This window comes from Ailuropoda melanoleuca, chromosome 4, assembly GCF_002007445.2.
Source record: "Ailuropoda melanoleuca isolate Jingjing chromosome 4, ASM200744v2, whole genome shotgun sequence".
NCBI lineage: Eukaryota > Metazoa > Chordata > Mammalia > Carnivora > Ursidae > Ailuropoda > Ailuropoda melanoleuca.
In genome coordinates this window covers 84,718,241-84,733,972 of record NC_048221.1, presented here as the reverse complement: position 1 = coordinate 84,733,972, position 15,732 = coordinate 84,718,241, and the positions used below count along the sequence as shown (strand labels likewise).

At 45.9% G+C, this 15,732-nt stretch overlaps 1 long non-coding RNA gene across 2 annotated transcripts; it reads left to right on the top strand.

Annotated features, from left to right (window-relative positions):
• Positions 1-2,626: 2,626 nt before the first annotated feature.
• LOC117801976 lies at positions 2,627-14,008 on the top strand. 2 transcript variants are annotated; one of them, XR_004624911.1, is made up of 3 exons: positions 2,627-3,097; positions 6,622-6,764; positions 9,399-14,008. It is a non-coding gene; the product is annotated as an uncharacterized LOC117801976 (long non-coding RNA). The 2 variants fall into 2 exon arrangements; XR_004624910.1 differs by lacking the exon at positions 2,627-3,097 and adding an exon at positions 5,966-6,270.
• The last annotated feature ends 1,724 nt before the right edge of the window (positions 14,009-15,732 follow it).

The following is a 15,732-nucleotide window of genomic DNA, read 5'->3' as shown; positions in this document are numbered from 1 at the left end:
AGAGGTACTGTAACTTATTTAACTCATCCTGCCTTGATGGATTGATTATTTCTGATTTTTGAGAATTATAAAATAATGATAAAGAAATTCCAGGCTGCTTATTATCACTCTGTGGATTGGAATTTTGCAGGGATAACATCGAGGAGGCCAATTATTTTCCCTTGGCCCTCCATGGTGGCTGTGTCTGTTACCTCCAGGGGCTTGGTTACCGTCTTTGGACTGGTATATGCAGACAGAAGTTAGTGTATCCCCCCCTTCAATTAAATGGGATTTTTAAATGTAACCTTTTTTTAAAAAAAAGATTTTATTTATTTATTCATTTGACAGAGATAGAGACAGCCAGCGAGAGAGGGAACACAAGCAGGGAGAGTGGGAGAGGAAGAAGCAGGCTCATAGCGGAAGAGCCCGATGTGGGGCTCGATCCCACAACGCCGGGATCACGCCCTGAGCCGAAGGCAGACGCTCAACCGCTGTGCCACCCAGGCGCCCCTAAATGTAACCTTTTTATTAAAGCAACTAAGCAGAGACAGTAGCTAATATTACCAACCTTTGTATTTAAATGGGTGACACACCATTTAGTCAAGAAACTGTAAATGCTGATGTTTAATTAGGTACCATTATTACAGACTCTTCATTCTATTGCCTCTGGAATACTATGTTTCATTCATTCATTCATACATTCATTCATTTAAAAACTGCTAACCACGTTCTTATGCCGGTCATGGAGAAGCCTTCTGCAGTCTAAATCAAATACAGCAAAACCTCATTTGTGTGCTTTCTGCTGGTTCATCAGAGAACTTTTACCGTAATTATGTTTGGTGTCATTCACTCAAAGACTTCACTTTAATTGAGAATATCGGTTACTGCTTCTGCCAATCGTATCCTACGTGGAACTCCGAGGCACACTAGCCTCTGGACATAGCCAAGTGAATTTTCAATCTCCAAGCCTGGAAAGTCTGTAATAGTGCTTCTTGGGGATGCTGTTTAGATGAAGACAGAAGTGGACACAAAGCTGGGCTGAGTTTCCAGATGCCGGGCTATCAAACTCAACCTAGCATGTCACAGTGGCGTGGGATACTGAGGATTTCTGTGGACTGAGGATTTAGCGATTGTTTCCAAGCAGGATAGTGAACCAAGACTTGGGAGCATAAAAGGCAGAGAGCTCCAAGCCAAAAATGGACAGATGTGTGAGAAGTATTTGGGGAGAAAGACTAAAGATGAACAAGCTAAACAGAAATAGGCCTATATTAAGCCCTACCTTAAAATCGATGCACTATGAAGAAGCCCCAGGGGAACTCCAAGTTGTAGGACTGAACCCATTTTCTTGCTGGATGTTGGCAGTGCCTGTATGGCTGTCAGTTCCAGGGATGCTCTCAAGTTTGAGCTACATGATCCACTCCATGGGCAGTTCACAACGTGGCCATTTGCTCCGGTTGCTTTTCTGCCAGGCCAAAGGGGAGTGTCTCTTGCTGCTTCTTGTCTCTTTCTAGGGCCCAGCTAATCAGGTCAGGTGCATCCAAGATAATCTCCCTCTGGATTAACTCGAAGTCGGTCAACTGATTAAGGACCTTAATTACATCTGCAAAACCCCTTGTGTCATATGAGGTGCCATCCTATTCATGGGAGCATCCAGGGAAGGGTGTTACTATGGGATACGCATGCCAGGGGGCAGACATCTCAGGGGCACTCTTCAAATTCTACCTGCCCACCATGAGATGAACCAAAACTACTAGAAAAAGCATTATTATTGTGGGCCTTCAAGTCACCCGGGTTCTCAAACAGGAATGTGGTAAACACAACGCATGCTGATATGGATGTTCTGGGGATAGCAATTACAAACCTCTCAACAGCATAATGAAAATCTCTAGGAACCATGTCACTGGGCCATCCCCTTGGTTAAAGCACCAGGTTGAGGGGGAAGTCAAGGTTGGGGAATGTGGCAGGGTTTGAGTGGAGATAACATTCCAGTTCTTTCTGCTGGGGTCCAGTGAGCTCATTACCTAAGTGTACTGGTTTAGTCCTGAGGGACCATCCAGTTGAAAGACCACTGGCAATGCTGGGGGCCTGTAAGAGGTCTGCAGGAAGTGATCTCCTAGCAGAGGGTGGCCAGGATGGTGTATGGTTTCTGGGGCTAGGCAGGTGTGTATGGGAGTGGGGGTGATGGGGAGACATGGAAAATGTTCAATATAACCTTCAATAGCTAAGACAGGGGTGCCCACCTTTAATCTCCACTCTCACTCCTGATGGGCAGACATCGGAGATATGCATATGAAAAGGCCACTGACAGGGGACCCAGCTCTATCACTGACCTGTTCCCTCTTCTCTGCCAGAGGTTCTTGTGAAGGGACCAGTGAAGTACCATTGTGAAGGTTTAAGAGTGCTGGTCACCATTGTCCACGAGACTATGTTTTCTCTCACAAATCTCAAGCTGCTAAGTGCTCCACCACCACAAACTTCAACATTCCTTCAGGGGTCAAAGCTGAGGGAGAGGGGAAGTAAGGGGGTTTTAGGCTGTTTCGATTCTGAAGAGATGCCCTGCTTAGCCAGACTCGAGCAGGGGAAAGGGGCAGGGAGGGGAACAGAAATCCTTGTCATCACGGGAACCACTTCAATAAATCCGGATGTAAAGACTCGGGCTTTGTGTTAACCGCACAGGAGGTCCCAGCCTCTGAAATTCCTCTCCCTGGTGGCCACTGTCTTGTGCTTTGGGTTGAACCGGTTCAACTCAGGTTCACAAAGCCAATGGACAGACAACTACTGAATGCTGTCAGCATCACAAAAAGGTCTTGGTGGAGCCAAAAAGCAGCAAAACTCTGCAGCACCAGAGTCTGAAGAACCTAAAACATCCACACGTGGGGACTTCCAAAGGGGCGAGGCAGTGAGGACGGCTGCTAGGCGTGTAACCTGATGCTGGGCAAGTGGTGGGGCTCGCTCGTTGGAGATGTTAGCACCCTCCCTGCTTCGGTGAACAGTGAAGGTCAGTTCCGTTCTCTGCAGGGGCCTGGACTGAAAATCAGAAGGAAGAAGAGGCTCAGCTCCATGCCTGTCCTCGAATGTCTTGCTGTCTGCCGAAGGCTCTTCTAAATGACGCGTGTAGGTATGCTTACCCCTATGTAACAGATGGGGAAGGTAAGGCAAAGGTGGGTCAATTGTTTGAGGCCATTATGAATAATAGGCAGCAGAGCTGTGATTTGCACCGGGTCAGTGTGGGGTCAGAGTCCTTGTGCTCGGGGGCCAGGCTCTCTGGCCTCNAGGAAGAAGCAGGCTCATAGCGGAAGAGCCCGATGTGGGGCTCGATCCCACAACGCCGGGATCACGCCCTGAGCCGAAGGCAGACGCTCAACCGCTGTGCCACCCAGGCGCCCCTAAATGTAACCTTTTTATTAAAGCAACTAAGCAGAGACAGTAGCTAATATTACCAACCTTTGTATTTAAATGGGTGACACACCATTTAGTCAAGAAACTGTAAATGCTGATGTTTAATTAGGTACCATTATTACAGACTCTTCATTCTATTGCCTCTGGAATACTATGTTTCATTCATTCATTCATACATTCATTCATTTAAAAACTGCTAACCACGTTCTTATGCCGGTCATGGAGAAGCCTTCTGCAGTCTAAATCAAATACAGCAAAACCTCATTTGTGTGCTTTCTGCTGGTTCATCAGAGAACTTTTACCGTAATTATGTTTGGTGTCATTCACTCAAAGACTTCACTTTAATTGAGAATATCGGTTACTGCTTCTGCCAATCGTATCCTACGTGGAACTCCGAGGCACACTAGCCTCTGGACATAGCCAAGTGAATTTTCAATCTCCAAGCCTGGAAAGTCTGTAATAGTGCTTCTTGGGGATGCTGTTTAGATGAAGACAGAAGTGGACACAAAGCTGGGCTGAGTTTCCAGATGCCGGGCTATCAAACTCAACCTAGCATGTCACAGTGGCGTGGGATACTGAGGATTTCTGTGGACTGAGGATTTAGCGATTGTTTCCAAGCAGGATAGTGAACCAAGACTTGGGAGCATAAAAGGCAGAGAGCTCCAAGCCAAAAATGGACAGATGTGTGAGAAGTATTTGGGGAGAAAGACTAAAGATGAACAAGCTAAACAGAAATAGGCCTATATTAAGCCCTACCTTAAAATCGATGCACTATGAAGAAGCCCCAGGGGAACTCCAAGTTGTAGGACTGAACCCATTTTCTTGCTGGATGTTGGCAGTGCCTGTATGGCTGTCAGTTCCAGGGATGCTCTCAAGTTTGAGCTACATGATCCACTCCATGGGCAGTTCACAACGTGGCCATTTGCTCCGGTTGCTTTTCTGCCAGGCCAAAGGGGAGTGTCTCTTGCTGCTTCTTGTCTCTTTCTAGGGCCCAGCTAATCAGGTCAGGTGCATCCAAGATAATCTCCCTCTGGATTAACTCGAAGTCGGTCAACTGATTAAGGACCTTAATTACATCTGCAAAACCCCTTGTGTCATATGAGGTGCCATCCTATTCATGGGAGCATCCAGGGAAGGGTGTTACTATGGGATACGCATGCCAGGGGGCAGACATCTCAGGGGCACTCTTCAAATTCTACCTGCCCACCATGAGATGAACCAAAACTACTAGAAAAAGCATTATTATTGTGGGCCTTCAAGTCACCCGGGTTCTCAAACAGGAATGTGGTAAACACAACGCATGCTGATATGGATGTTCTGGGGATAGCAATTACAAACCTCTCAACAGCATAATGAAAATCTCTAGGAACCATGTCACTGGGCCATCCCCTTGGTTAAAGCACCAGGTTGAGGGGGAAGTCAAGGTTGGGGAATGTGGCAGGGTTTGAGTGGAGATAACATTCCAGTTCTTTCTGCTGGGGTCCAGTGAGCTCATTACCTAAGTGTACTGGTTTAGTCCTGAGGGACCATCCAGTTGAAAGACCACTGGCAATGCTGGGGGCCTGTAAGAGGTCTGCAGGAAGTGATCTCCTAGCAGAGGGTGGCCAGGATGGTGTATGGTTTCTGGGGCTAGGCAGGTGTGTATGGGAGTGGGGGTGATGGGGAGACATGGAAAATGTTCAATATAACCTTCAATAGCTAAGACAGGGGTGCCCACCTTTAATCTCCACTCTCACTCCTGATGGGCAGACATCGGAGATATGCATATGAAAAGGCCACTGACAGGGGACCCAGCTCTATCACTGACCTCTTCTCTGCCAGAGGTTCTTGTGAAGGGACCAGTGAAGTACCATTGTGAAGGTTTAAGAGTGCTGGTCACCATTGTCCACGAGACTATGTTTTCTCTCACAAATCTCAAGCTGCTAAGTGCTCCACCACCACAAACTTCAACATTCCTTCAGGGGTCAAAGCTGAGGGAGAGGGGATGTAAGGGGGTTTTAGGCTGTTTCGATTCTGAAGAGATGCCCTGCTTAGCCAGACTCGAGCAGGGGAAAGGGGCAGGGAGGGGAACAGAAATCCTTGTCATCACGGGAACCACTTCAATAAATCCGGATGTAAAGACTCGGGCTTTGTGTTAACCGCACAGGAGGTCCCAGCCTCTGAAACTCCTGTCCCTGGTGGCCCATTGTCCACGAGACTATGTTTTCTCTCACAAATCTCAAGCTGCTAAGTGCTCCACCACCACAAACTTCAACATTCCTTCAGGGGTCAAAGCTGAGGGAGAGGGGATGTAAGGGGGTTTTAGGCTGTTTCGATTCTGAAGAGATGCCCTGCTTAGCCAGACTCGAGCAGGGGAAAGGGGCAGGGAGGGGAACAGAAATCCTTGTCATCACGGGAACCACTTCAATAAATCCGGATGTAAAGACTCGGGCTTTGTGTTAACCGCACAGGAGGTCCCAGCCTCTGAAACTCCTGTCCCTGGTGGCCCCTGTCTTGTGCTTTGGGTTGAACCGGTTCAACTCAGGTTCACAAAGCCAATGGACAGACAACTACTGAATGCTGTCAGCATCACAAAAAGGTCTTGGTGGAGCCAAAAAGCAGCAAAACTCTGCAGCACCAGAGTCTGAAGAACCTAAAACATCCACACGTGGGGACTTCCAAAGGGGCGAGGCAGTGAGGACGGCTGCTAGGCGTGTAACCTGATGCTGGGCAAGTGGTGGGGCTCGCTCGTTGGAGATGTTAGCACCCTCCCTGCTTCGGTGAACAGTGAAGGTCAGTTCCGTTCTCTGCAGGGGCCTGGACTGAAAATCAGAAGGAAGAAGAGGCTCAGCTCCATGCCTGTCCTCGAATGTCTTGCTGTCTGCCGAAGGCTCTTCTAAATGACGCGTGTAGGTATGCTTACCCCTATGTAACAGATGGGGAAGGTAAGGCAAAGGTGGGTCAATTGTTTGAGGCCATTATGAATAATAGGCAGCAGAGCTGTGATTTGCACCGGGTCAGTGTGGGGTCAGAGTCCTTGTGCTCGGGGGCCAGGCTCTCTGGCCTCCCGCCACGCTGTGCCTCCTTATACACAGAACAGAGCCCTCACAGGATTTGGCACTTGTTTCCAAGGCAGTAATACTCACAAACTGGGTAAAAATGTCCGGTGCACAGAAGGCAGGCAAGGGGAGTGTGGGGTGCCTGGGCGGCAATGATAAGCCTAAGGAGGTGTCCTTTTCTCTCCTCCGTGCACACTACCTGCAGGATGACTGCGGCATTCCAGAGATGCCACTCTCCACTTCAGGGCTATTGGTACGTGCAGCGCCAGATGGCTGTCCTCAGGGTTCACTGCAGCTGAGCATAAATATAAAGCCCGCCATTTCTAAGGGGGTCCCGACGATGCCCAGGTGTGTGGTTCCAGAGCAATTTTGCCTCGAGTAAATCAGTAGGTCCATATTAGGAGACATGTGTTAATTTATTGCAGCAAGATTTTATGTCTTAGTCAGTCATTAGCAAAATTTCGTACCAGAAATTCTTTCCTCTTTAATCTTGGTGGGATTGGTATTACACATACCTCGACTATTAAGACAAGAAAATCTTGCAGATAGGGAGGTAGTTAATCTAAAGGGTTTTTGCAGTGTGAAATGCAAATGCTCGGTGACAGGTATGCTGGGATCCCCCAAAGCCTTCTTATTCTGCCATAAAGGGATCTAAGGAAAGGTTTGATTGTTTTGTTAACACAAATAAGAAACCCTTCTGCTGTTCAGCTCTCTTTGCGGCTCCAATTCCTTTACCATTTGTTCAGATAAACTTTCCAGCCCTGGGAGGGCTGGTTCATCAACACCTTCGTTTCCTCTGTGTTCCCAACAGCAGACCTGGGATCCCAGGTCTACTTGCCCAGAAGGTGAAAGTGAAGCAAAGATGCTCTCTCTCTCTCTCTCTCTCCCCTCCCCTCCCCTCCCCTCCTCTTCCGTCCCCCATGTCTCCTCTGTGGACTGCTGTGACCAGCTCTTTCTCTCAGGCTACTTCTTCCTCTGGGGAAGCACACTTAGATGTTTCCACACACGCTTCCGAGTTGATGACACCACTGGTCAATTCTGGGAGTTGAGCAGTGTTGACACATGGTCATCCTTGCCTCAGGCCGGGAGTTAGGAGGCTCTAATTCTACCCAGCTCTGCCACAAAGTAGTTGTGTGGCCCTGAGCAAGCCGTCCCTATTGCCTCAGTTTCCCCACCCCCTGGATGGGACTAACGCTTGCTAAAGCCCTTGCAGCTTTAAATGTGATCTACAACTTCTGCTCCACAGCGTGCAGAGGCCTTCCAAGAAGACTCTCATAATTCTCTCATATTCAGTATGTTATGCCTTCTGATGTGTGTGACAACTGTCCAGACAATGGTGTGGTAGAAAGTGTTAAAAAGGTGGACTCTGGTGTTGGACAGCCTCACTCTGAGTAACTTTGGGCAAATTTTGTGACCTGTCTAGGCCTTAGTTCTCTCATCTAATAATAGAACTGACCTCATCGAGAACCTGTGAGATTTAACTAAGCAAACGTGCTTAGACTACTTGACAGAATTCTTGGTAAATACTACATGTTAGCTGAATTGTTAATTTCATTATTCTCTACAATTTGGGAAAACTATGGACTTAAATTTCTATTACAAGAATAACCAGAAAACCACTCACCTCATAAAAAAAATTAGTCTTAATTTAGAGACTGGTATAGAAAAATTGTTGAACTTCCCTCCGCCTCCCCCATCCTCCGAGTTCTTATAAGAGTGTTGCCCTTACTTGGGAGGATGAAGATGAGAACAGGAAATTTTTTGGATTCTGTGGCAAGCCTTTCTGAGGCTAGCTGGTGATCTGCTCCACTCCTGCCTTTTTGGAGTTCACAGATGTCCATCCCTGTTCCCCAAGTGCCCCAACTGTGTGTAGCTTTCTGGCTTACCTACTCTGCAAACCAATGGAGCACTTGTAGCATCTTCAATGGTCTTGAGGCAGCAAGGGATCTTCGTGTCTTTCTTTTCCCCCTCCCCATTTTCTCTCCCTCCTCCTTGGCTCTCCCCACCCCCTACCACTTTCCTCCCCAAGGAGAGCCTTCTGGTTCCTCTCTCCATCTTCTCCTCATCCCCAAAGTGTCCTCTAAGGACTCATCCGCAATGGTCTCGGCTTAGTGCCTTGCAAAGAAAATTCTGTCCCTCTGCACCTTTCAGGAAGATGATCAGCCCAAAAAGTTTAGGAAAAAAATTCATTATCTTTAATAGATTTTGTTATCAGCCCCGGCCAGGAGGGATCCAAGTTCCCAGGAAATCTAAATTAATAAATGCCCTACCAAGAGTTGTGGAGGGGGGTGGCAAGGGAGGCCGACCAAGCCAACATGTGATTTCTTTTTGAGCTTTGCCATGGTGAGAATCTTAAACAGAAAACCTAAAGTGCCGTCTAGCTAGGAAAAAGAATTAAAAGCATCCCCGAGAACCCCAGGACTGTTTGGAATCCATTTTGAGTAAAGTGGAAATATTTGGACGAGGGAAATGGCTGCTCTCTTTTAATTGGCATCTGGTTGATCAGGGACTGCTATCTACGACCATGAGAGGGTTGTCAGGAAAATCAGCGTATAGAACATTTCACTAACAAATTCCTAATTTCATCTGTGCCAGCCACAAAACTTATTGTGCTCATTTTGGCTCTCGAATGAAAGAGCAACTGGCGGGTACCTCTGGGGTCTTGGAAGAAGATTTAGAGAGGTTTGTTAGTCTATTAGAAGGCAGAGGGAACCGTTCTTCCCTTCAGCTGTAAACTCAAGTGAAGTCTATTAGAAACTCTCCACGTGGGCTCAAATCCCCTTCCCCTTTGATTCAATCACCCCGACTCATTAAGCTGGTGGAACACCGTTTTAGACTGTACACTATAAATAATTAAAGCGTACAAACATGTGCGGTCACCTGATGCAGTCCCAAGAGGAAGTGGTAATGCAGAGGACATTTGACTTTGTGCCGAGCTTCCTGCTGATGGCCAGGATTTACGAACTGTGTCTCTGTCTCTAGTCCCAGCCCAGTCCTGTGAGCAACAGCCCTGCCTCCAACAGGCGCCATCCTGGCATTTGCTGCACCTGACAAACTCCACGGAGCGAATCCTGAAATTGGAACCTACTCCTCGAGCTTGGCTTTTCCTCCTGATGTGACATTTCAGGACCAGACGTCCAATCTTCAAGCCACCGGGTATGGCAGATGGTATTCTCCAAAAAGGGCCCAGCATTGGTTTCCTAGCACCGCCCTAACAAATTACCACCCACTGCCCAAATGTAGTCTCTCACTGTTCCTGAGGTCAGAAGTCTGAAATCAAGGTGCTGGCAGGACTGTGCTCCCTCCAAAGCATGCTCCTTCTTTACCTCTTCCAGCTTGCAGGGGCTCCTGGACTTCCTCGGCTTGGGCCAGCATACCCCTAGTCTCTGCATTTGTCTTCACATGGCTGTCTTCCCTGTCCCTATCTCTTTTGTGTCTGCAGATCAGCTCCTCTTTTTATAAGGACAGCTGTCATTGGATTTAGGGCCTACCCTATTTCACTCTGACCTCAACTTAATTACCTTTGCAAAGACTCGATTTCTAAGTAAGGTCACATTCTGACGTGCTGGGTGAATGTGAATTGTGGATGACACCATTCAACCCAATACGAGACACAATAACCTTTCTTGTTCCATTTCTGCTTCCCAAACCTGGTCATTCTCCCATTGTGAGGTGAAGTCTATGCCCCCTCCCTTTAAAATGGGTGGGCCTTTGTGCCAGCTTCAACCAACAGAGAATGGCAGAAGTGAGGTGGTGTGCCTACTGAGGCCAGGTCCTAAGAGACGTACAGCCCCACCTGCCTCTCTCTCAGAACGAGCCACCATGCTGTGAGGAAGCCCAGGCACATGGAGCAGGCCCACGCTGAGCTCCCAGCAACTGTCAGCACTGATGTGCCAGGTGCCTGAGTGAGCCCTCTGGGAAGACGGTTCTCCAGCCCTCAGGCAGCCACCCCTGCTGACCCTTCAGGGAACACAGACAAACCTTCCCTACCAAGCCTTCCCCAAACTGCATAGTTGTAAGTAGAATAAAGGTTGTTGTTTTAAACCACCAAGTTTGGGGTTGTTTTGTGTGCAGCATTACGTATCTGGAATACAGAGCCTGTCATCCCTCTCCTCAGTGTCTTCCTTTCTACCTCTAACCTGTTAACCTGCATGTTTCTTCTTCCCTCCTGCCCTCACCTGGGCTTTGACTTTTTTTTACTCTGGATTGCATCCTTAGCATCCAGGTTTCTGGACGTTGGTCCCCATTTTCTCCATCCTACTAAGTAACCTTGGTCGCACATTTTGGTCTTGCCACTATCCTACTCAAAATTCAATGATGCCTCTCCATTGCTTGGAGCCTTTTCCTACATTCCTTAACTGAGAGATAAGACTTCATTAACCTGGTCTCAGTTTACCTTTGCTGCCTTATCGCTTATGCCTTCTCTGTCTTTTTAGGGTTCCAACAAAGCAGACTATTCACTCTTCCAAACACACCTTGAGCTCAGTCTTCTGCCTCGATAATTTGGTTTACCTTTTCAACATATAATAATGTTTTTTGAGCACATATTCATGCCAGACAGAGTGCAGAAAACAGGAATACTGGAACACCACCCCCTCCCCATCTTCTCACTTCATCTAACTGAAATTCTGTCCATTTTCCAAGGCTCAGCTCCAAACCTCACCTCCTCCAAGAAGCCTCCCCAGATCCCTTAGCTAAAATGATCTTTGCTTTCCTCTTCCTACGCCTTCTTCACCAAACAAACCAAATGACTTGCAGCTTTCTGACTACACCAATCTTTCCCAAGCCTCTTGGCCCTTGTGCATGCTGCATATTTCTCCTTCACTCTTTTCCATCTAGCTAACCCCCACTACCCTTCATACCTCAACTCAGATATCATTTTCTTTTGAGAAATTTTCTGTAATCCACTGGGTCTGTCTTAGATATCCCGATGTATGATTCACCTTGGCCTGGAATGGATCTTATGTCTACCTCTGTGGCCTGGTGGAAGGTATGCACTGGGTCTTTTACTCCTGTATCCCATGTACCCAGCCCACAGAGAGTGCACCATAGTATTTACTGAATGACTGAATGTTGAATACTTGAGGAACTCACTAGAAAAGTCTCAAAGACCTTTCAACATGGCTGGGTATAGGAAAAGGATTTGGAAATGAGGCTTTGCTTAGCCATTAAGTGTTCATAGCTGTATTTCAGGTTCCTTGAGTTGATTTTTGAGCTCAGGTCCAGGTAAAGGAACTATATACATAACCCTTCATTGGTGCCCAAGCATAGTTTGGTAGTGAAGAAATATTTTAACTGGAAGACATTCAATTTAGCATTTTGCTAATTGTTCTTTGTCCTTTGTGTAAAAGTCTTATCTCTCCGACAAAATTATAAAATTTTCAAGCATAGGAACTGCATATTCTTTTTTTGTTGTTGTTGTTCTCCCACAGCCCCTATTTTGTATTGGGAACACATAAGCTCCTCAATATTTATTCAGCAGATTTTTGTGGGGAGACATAACTAGCCCCCCCAAATTACTGATGGCTTCCTTTGAAAATCACTGCTCTTATGCATACCAATCTACAAAGCTGCCTCCTTGCCTTGAATGGATAATGAGGCTCCTAGACTCATTGGACTCTTGGAAGAAGTGAATTCTAAAGAGAACTGCATTCTGGGAGGAATCCTCCATCTCACACTGTTTAACTTGTCTTTCCTTCTGGGGATAGGATTGTGAACCCAGAGTTTCCTGGGATGTCATTATACATCCTGGGCTTTAATCATCCAAGACTTGCCCCACCCTGCTAAAGTGACCCTGGGGACCACAAAGACATTACTGTGGAGAGAGGTAGCTTCTTAAAAAAAGAACCCAACTTTCAAACGATAGTTAGACGACCTCTCTTAGGCTCTGGTATTAAATCTGAGACTCTTGAGAGCATTTGCTGAGGGAATCCATCATCCTTTTATTTTGTGTTTCCTGGGTCTTACTCAACATTATGACTCCAGGAGAAAAAAAATACCATGACTAGTACTTGAAATGCTGGCACCTATAGTATCTTGAGTTAATGTTACTTGCAGCTTTATCCACGAACAATTCTGCTGTGAAATACTCAGCTGTAAAAGAAACGAGACTACTGAGAAGGATTCCTTTGAGTGTCTCTGGCATGCAGAGAGGCGATGGGGATCTGCGTGTGTACGTGTGGGAAAGTGAGGGGGGATGATAAATAGTGTGCTACCTCTCCTTTAAGAGCACGTCCTTTTATTCCTGACACTTAAAAAAGACACTGTCAAAAAGATGTTTTACTGATTTGACTTTCTGTGCAGGAGAACGTGCAACAGTTACCTAGTAAGTGGTTTTATAGGGAGTTTCACCCACACGTTATAATAAACTGAGCCCGAAGATAACATATCTTTTGTGCTTTTACAGTGCTTGGATGATAACTGTGAAAAATTATCTAGTGGAGGTTAGCAAACTGTACCTGTGGTCTTTTTCTCATGACCTCTGTATGATAAAGTTTACTATCTTGGAGCATGATGCATTGTCAAATAATAGGTTTGCTTGTCTGGCCAACAAGAAGTAATTGAGGAGTGTTATAGTTTTACAATCCATGTTTCAATGACTCTGCTGCTTTTGAGTTGTTAGACCTGAACAAAATGGGTCAATGTTGAAAGAATAAAGTTTTTTTTCCTCTCCCCCTCCCCCATCTCTTACCGTCTTTATGGAGGTGTTTTGAAATGGAAGGATGGGATCTAGGCCTTGACTAGGATAGTTCTCTGCCTTGGCATCCCCGGCTTCCAATTTAGGGCTTGAGGTGGGAGATCTCAGTTCTAGCTTAATGGCTGAGAGCAAATTTGGATTTCACCTACCAGCAAATATCTATTGAGCACCCTTGTATTCCTTCTGTCCTTACATTCCTTTTGTCTTTTATTTTGGTTTAAAGAGTCTTTGGACCTCAGATCTATGTCTTTAAGGAACAATCTTCCTCTCACATTCTTAAGACTTATTGGGAGCTGGGGCACCTGGGTGACTCAGTTGGTTAAGGATCTGCCTTTGGCTCAGGTCATGATCCCAGGGTCTTGGGATTGAGCCATGCCGGGCTCCCTGCTCAGTGGGGAGCCCACAGGGGGGAACCTGCTTCTCCTCCTCCCTCTGTCCTTCCACCACCACTTGTGCTCTCTCTCTCTCTCAAATACATAAATAAATATAATCTTTAACAAACAAACAAACAAACAAAAGACTTGTTGGGAGCAAATCAAAGCTTGGGTGACCTGGCTGAGCTGGTGCAGGTGACACATCAAAGATTTTGTCACATTCCATTTTCTTTGGGGCTGGGTCTCACCCAGCATTTTGCCGAGTGTGTTGTATACAATACTAGTTCCATGAGATGCTCTGTGGTGAAGTGACTTTGGGAAACATAGCATACCTAATCTAAACTCTTATTTTAGTGCCTCATGATGAAAATTAGCACGTGAAAGGCTTGAGAGAGTCCAGTTGTAGAGAAGCATCTTCACTCTAGCATTTCCCAAAGATGACCACTGAATCCCACCTCACCCCCAACGACCTGCAGGACTAGTGTGCTGCACGGTGTATTTGGGGGGAATTTAAAACAAACTGAGGTTTTGGTGATTTATAAATATAGCCATCATTCTTTCCAGAAAGAAATCATTGGGAGGCCAATCACTGCTTAGCAACCTCCCTTCCCCCACCAACATATACACACAATACTTGTCTTAGAAGTGTTGTTGTTGTTCTTGTTGTTGTTGTTTTAAATAGGGCTATGAAGGGGTGCCTGGGTGGCTTAGTCAATTAAGCGGCTGCCTTCTGCTCAGGTCATGATCCCAGGATCCTGGGATTGAGCCCCACGCTGGGCTCCTTGCTCAGCAGGGAGCCTGCTTCTCCCTCTCCCTCTGCCTGCCCCTCCCCTTGCTTGTGCTTTCTCTGTGTCAAATAAATAAATAAAATCTTTAAAAAATAAATGAATAAATATAAATAAGGTTATGAAAATGAAAAACTGAGAGCTTCCTCACGTGTTATTTCATTGTTATGGGGGCCAAAGAGCTTTCTAAGAAAAGTGACTAGGATTTATATTTGTGTAAGAATGTCTGATGGACTTATTTGTGTTTGCTGATGTTGGTGGTTACTAAAGATGCAAGGAGGGTATAAAGGACTGGTATCTAAAATATACAAAGAACTCTTAAAACTCAACAGGAGGAGAACAAACAACTCAGCTAAAAATTGAGTCAAAGACCTTAACAGACACGTCACCAAAAAGATAATACAGGTAGCAAGTAAGCATATGAAAAGACGCTCCACATCATATGTCGTCAAGGAAGTGCAGATTAAAACAACAATGAGATACACTACACATCTATCAGAATGGCCCAAATCTGGAACACCTGTAACACCAATTGCTGGCGGGGACACGGAGCAACAGGAATTCTCATATGCTGCTGGTGGGAGTACAAAACAGCACAGCCACTTTGGAAGACAGTTTGGCATTTCTTACAATCTAAACATACTCTTACCATATGATCTAGCAATCATGCTCCTTGGTATTTACCCAAAGGAGTTGAAAACTTATTTCCACACAAAAACCTGCACATGGATGTTGATAGCAGCTTTATTCGTAATTACCAAAACCTAGAATCAACTATGAGGCCCTTCAGTAGATGAATGGATAAACAGATCGTGATCCATCCGGACAGTAAAATATTTTTCAGCACTAAAATGAAATGAACTATCAAGCCATGAAAAGACATAGAAGAACCTTAAACGCATGTTACTAAGTGAAAGAGGCCACACTGAAAAGGCTGCATATGTATGATTCTGACTTTATAACATTCTGGAAACACTATGAAGACAGTAAAAAGATCAGTGGTTACCATGGGTTGGGGTGGAGGAAGGGAAGAACAGGATATGCACACAGGATTTTACGAGCAGTGGAAATACTCTGTATGATACCCTTATGATAGATACATGTCATTATACATTTGTCCAAACCCATAGAATATATGGCACCAAGAACGAACCCTAAAGTAAACTCTGGATTTGGGTGATAATGATGTGTCAATGTAGGTTCATCAGTTGTAACAAATGTACCATTCTGGTGGGAGGTGTTGATACTGGGGGGACGCCATGCATGTGTGTGGGGGGGTATGTGGGAAATCTCTGTACTTTCCCCTCAATTTTGCTGTGAACCTGAAACTGCTCTAAAAAAATAAAGCCTTGGAACAAAAAATGCAAGGGGGGCCTACTGGGTCTGGGGAGAATTTACTCTGAAGAACAAGTATTAAGTGTGATTAGCCAAATTCAACAACAGCGCTGTGGGGTGGGGGG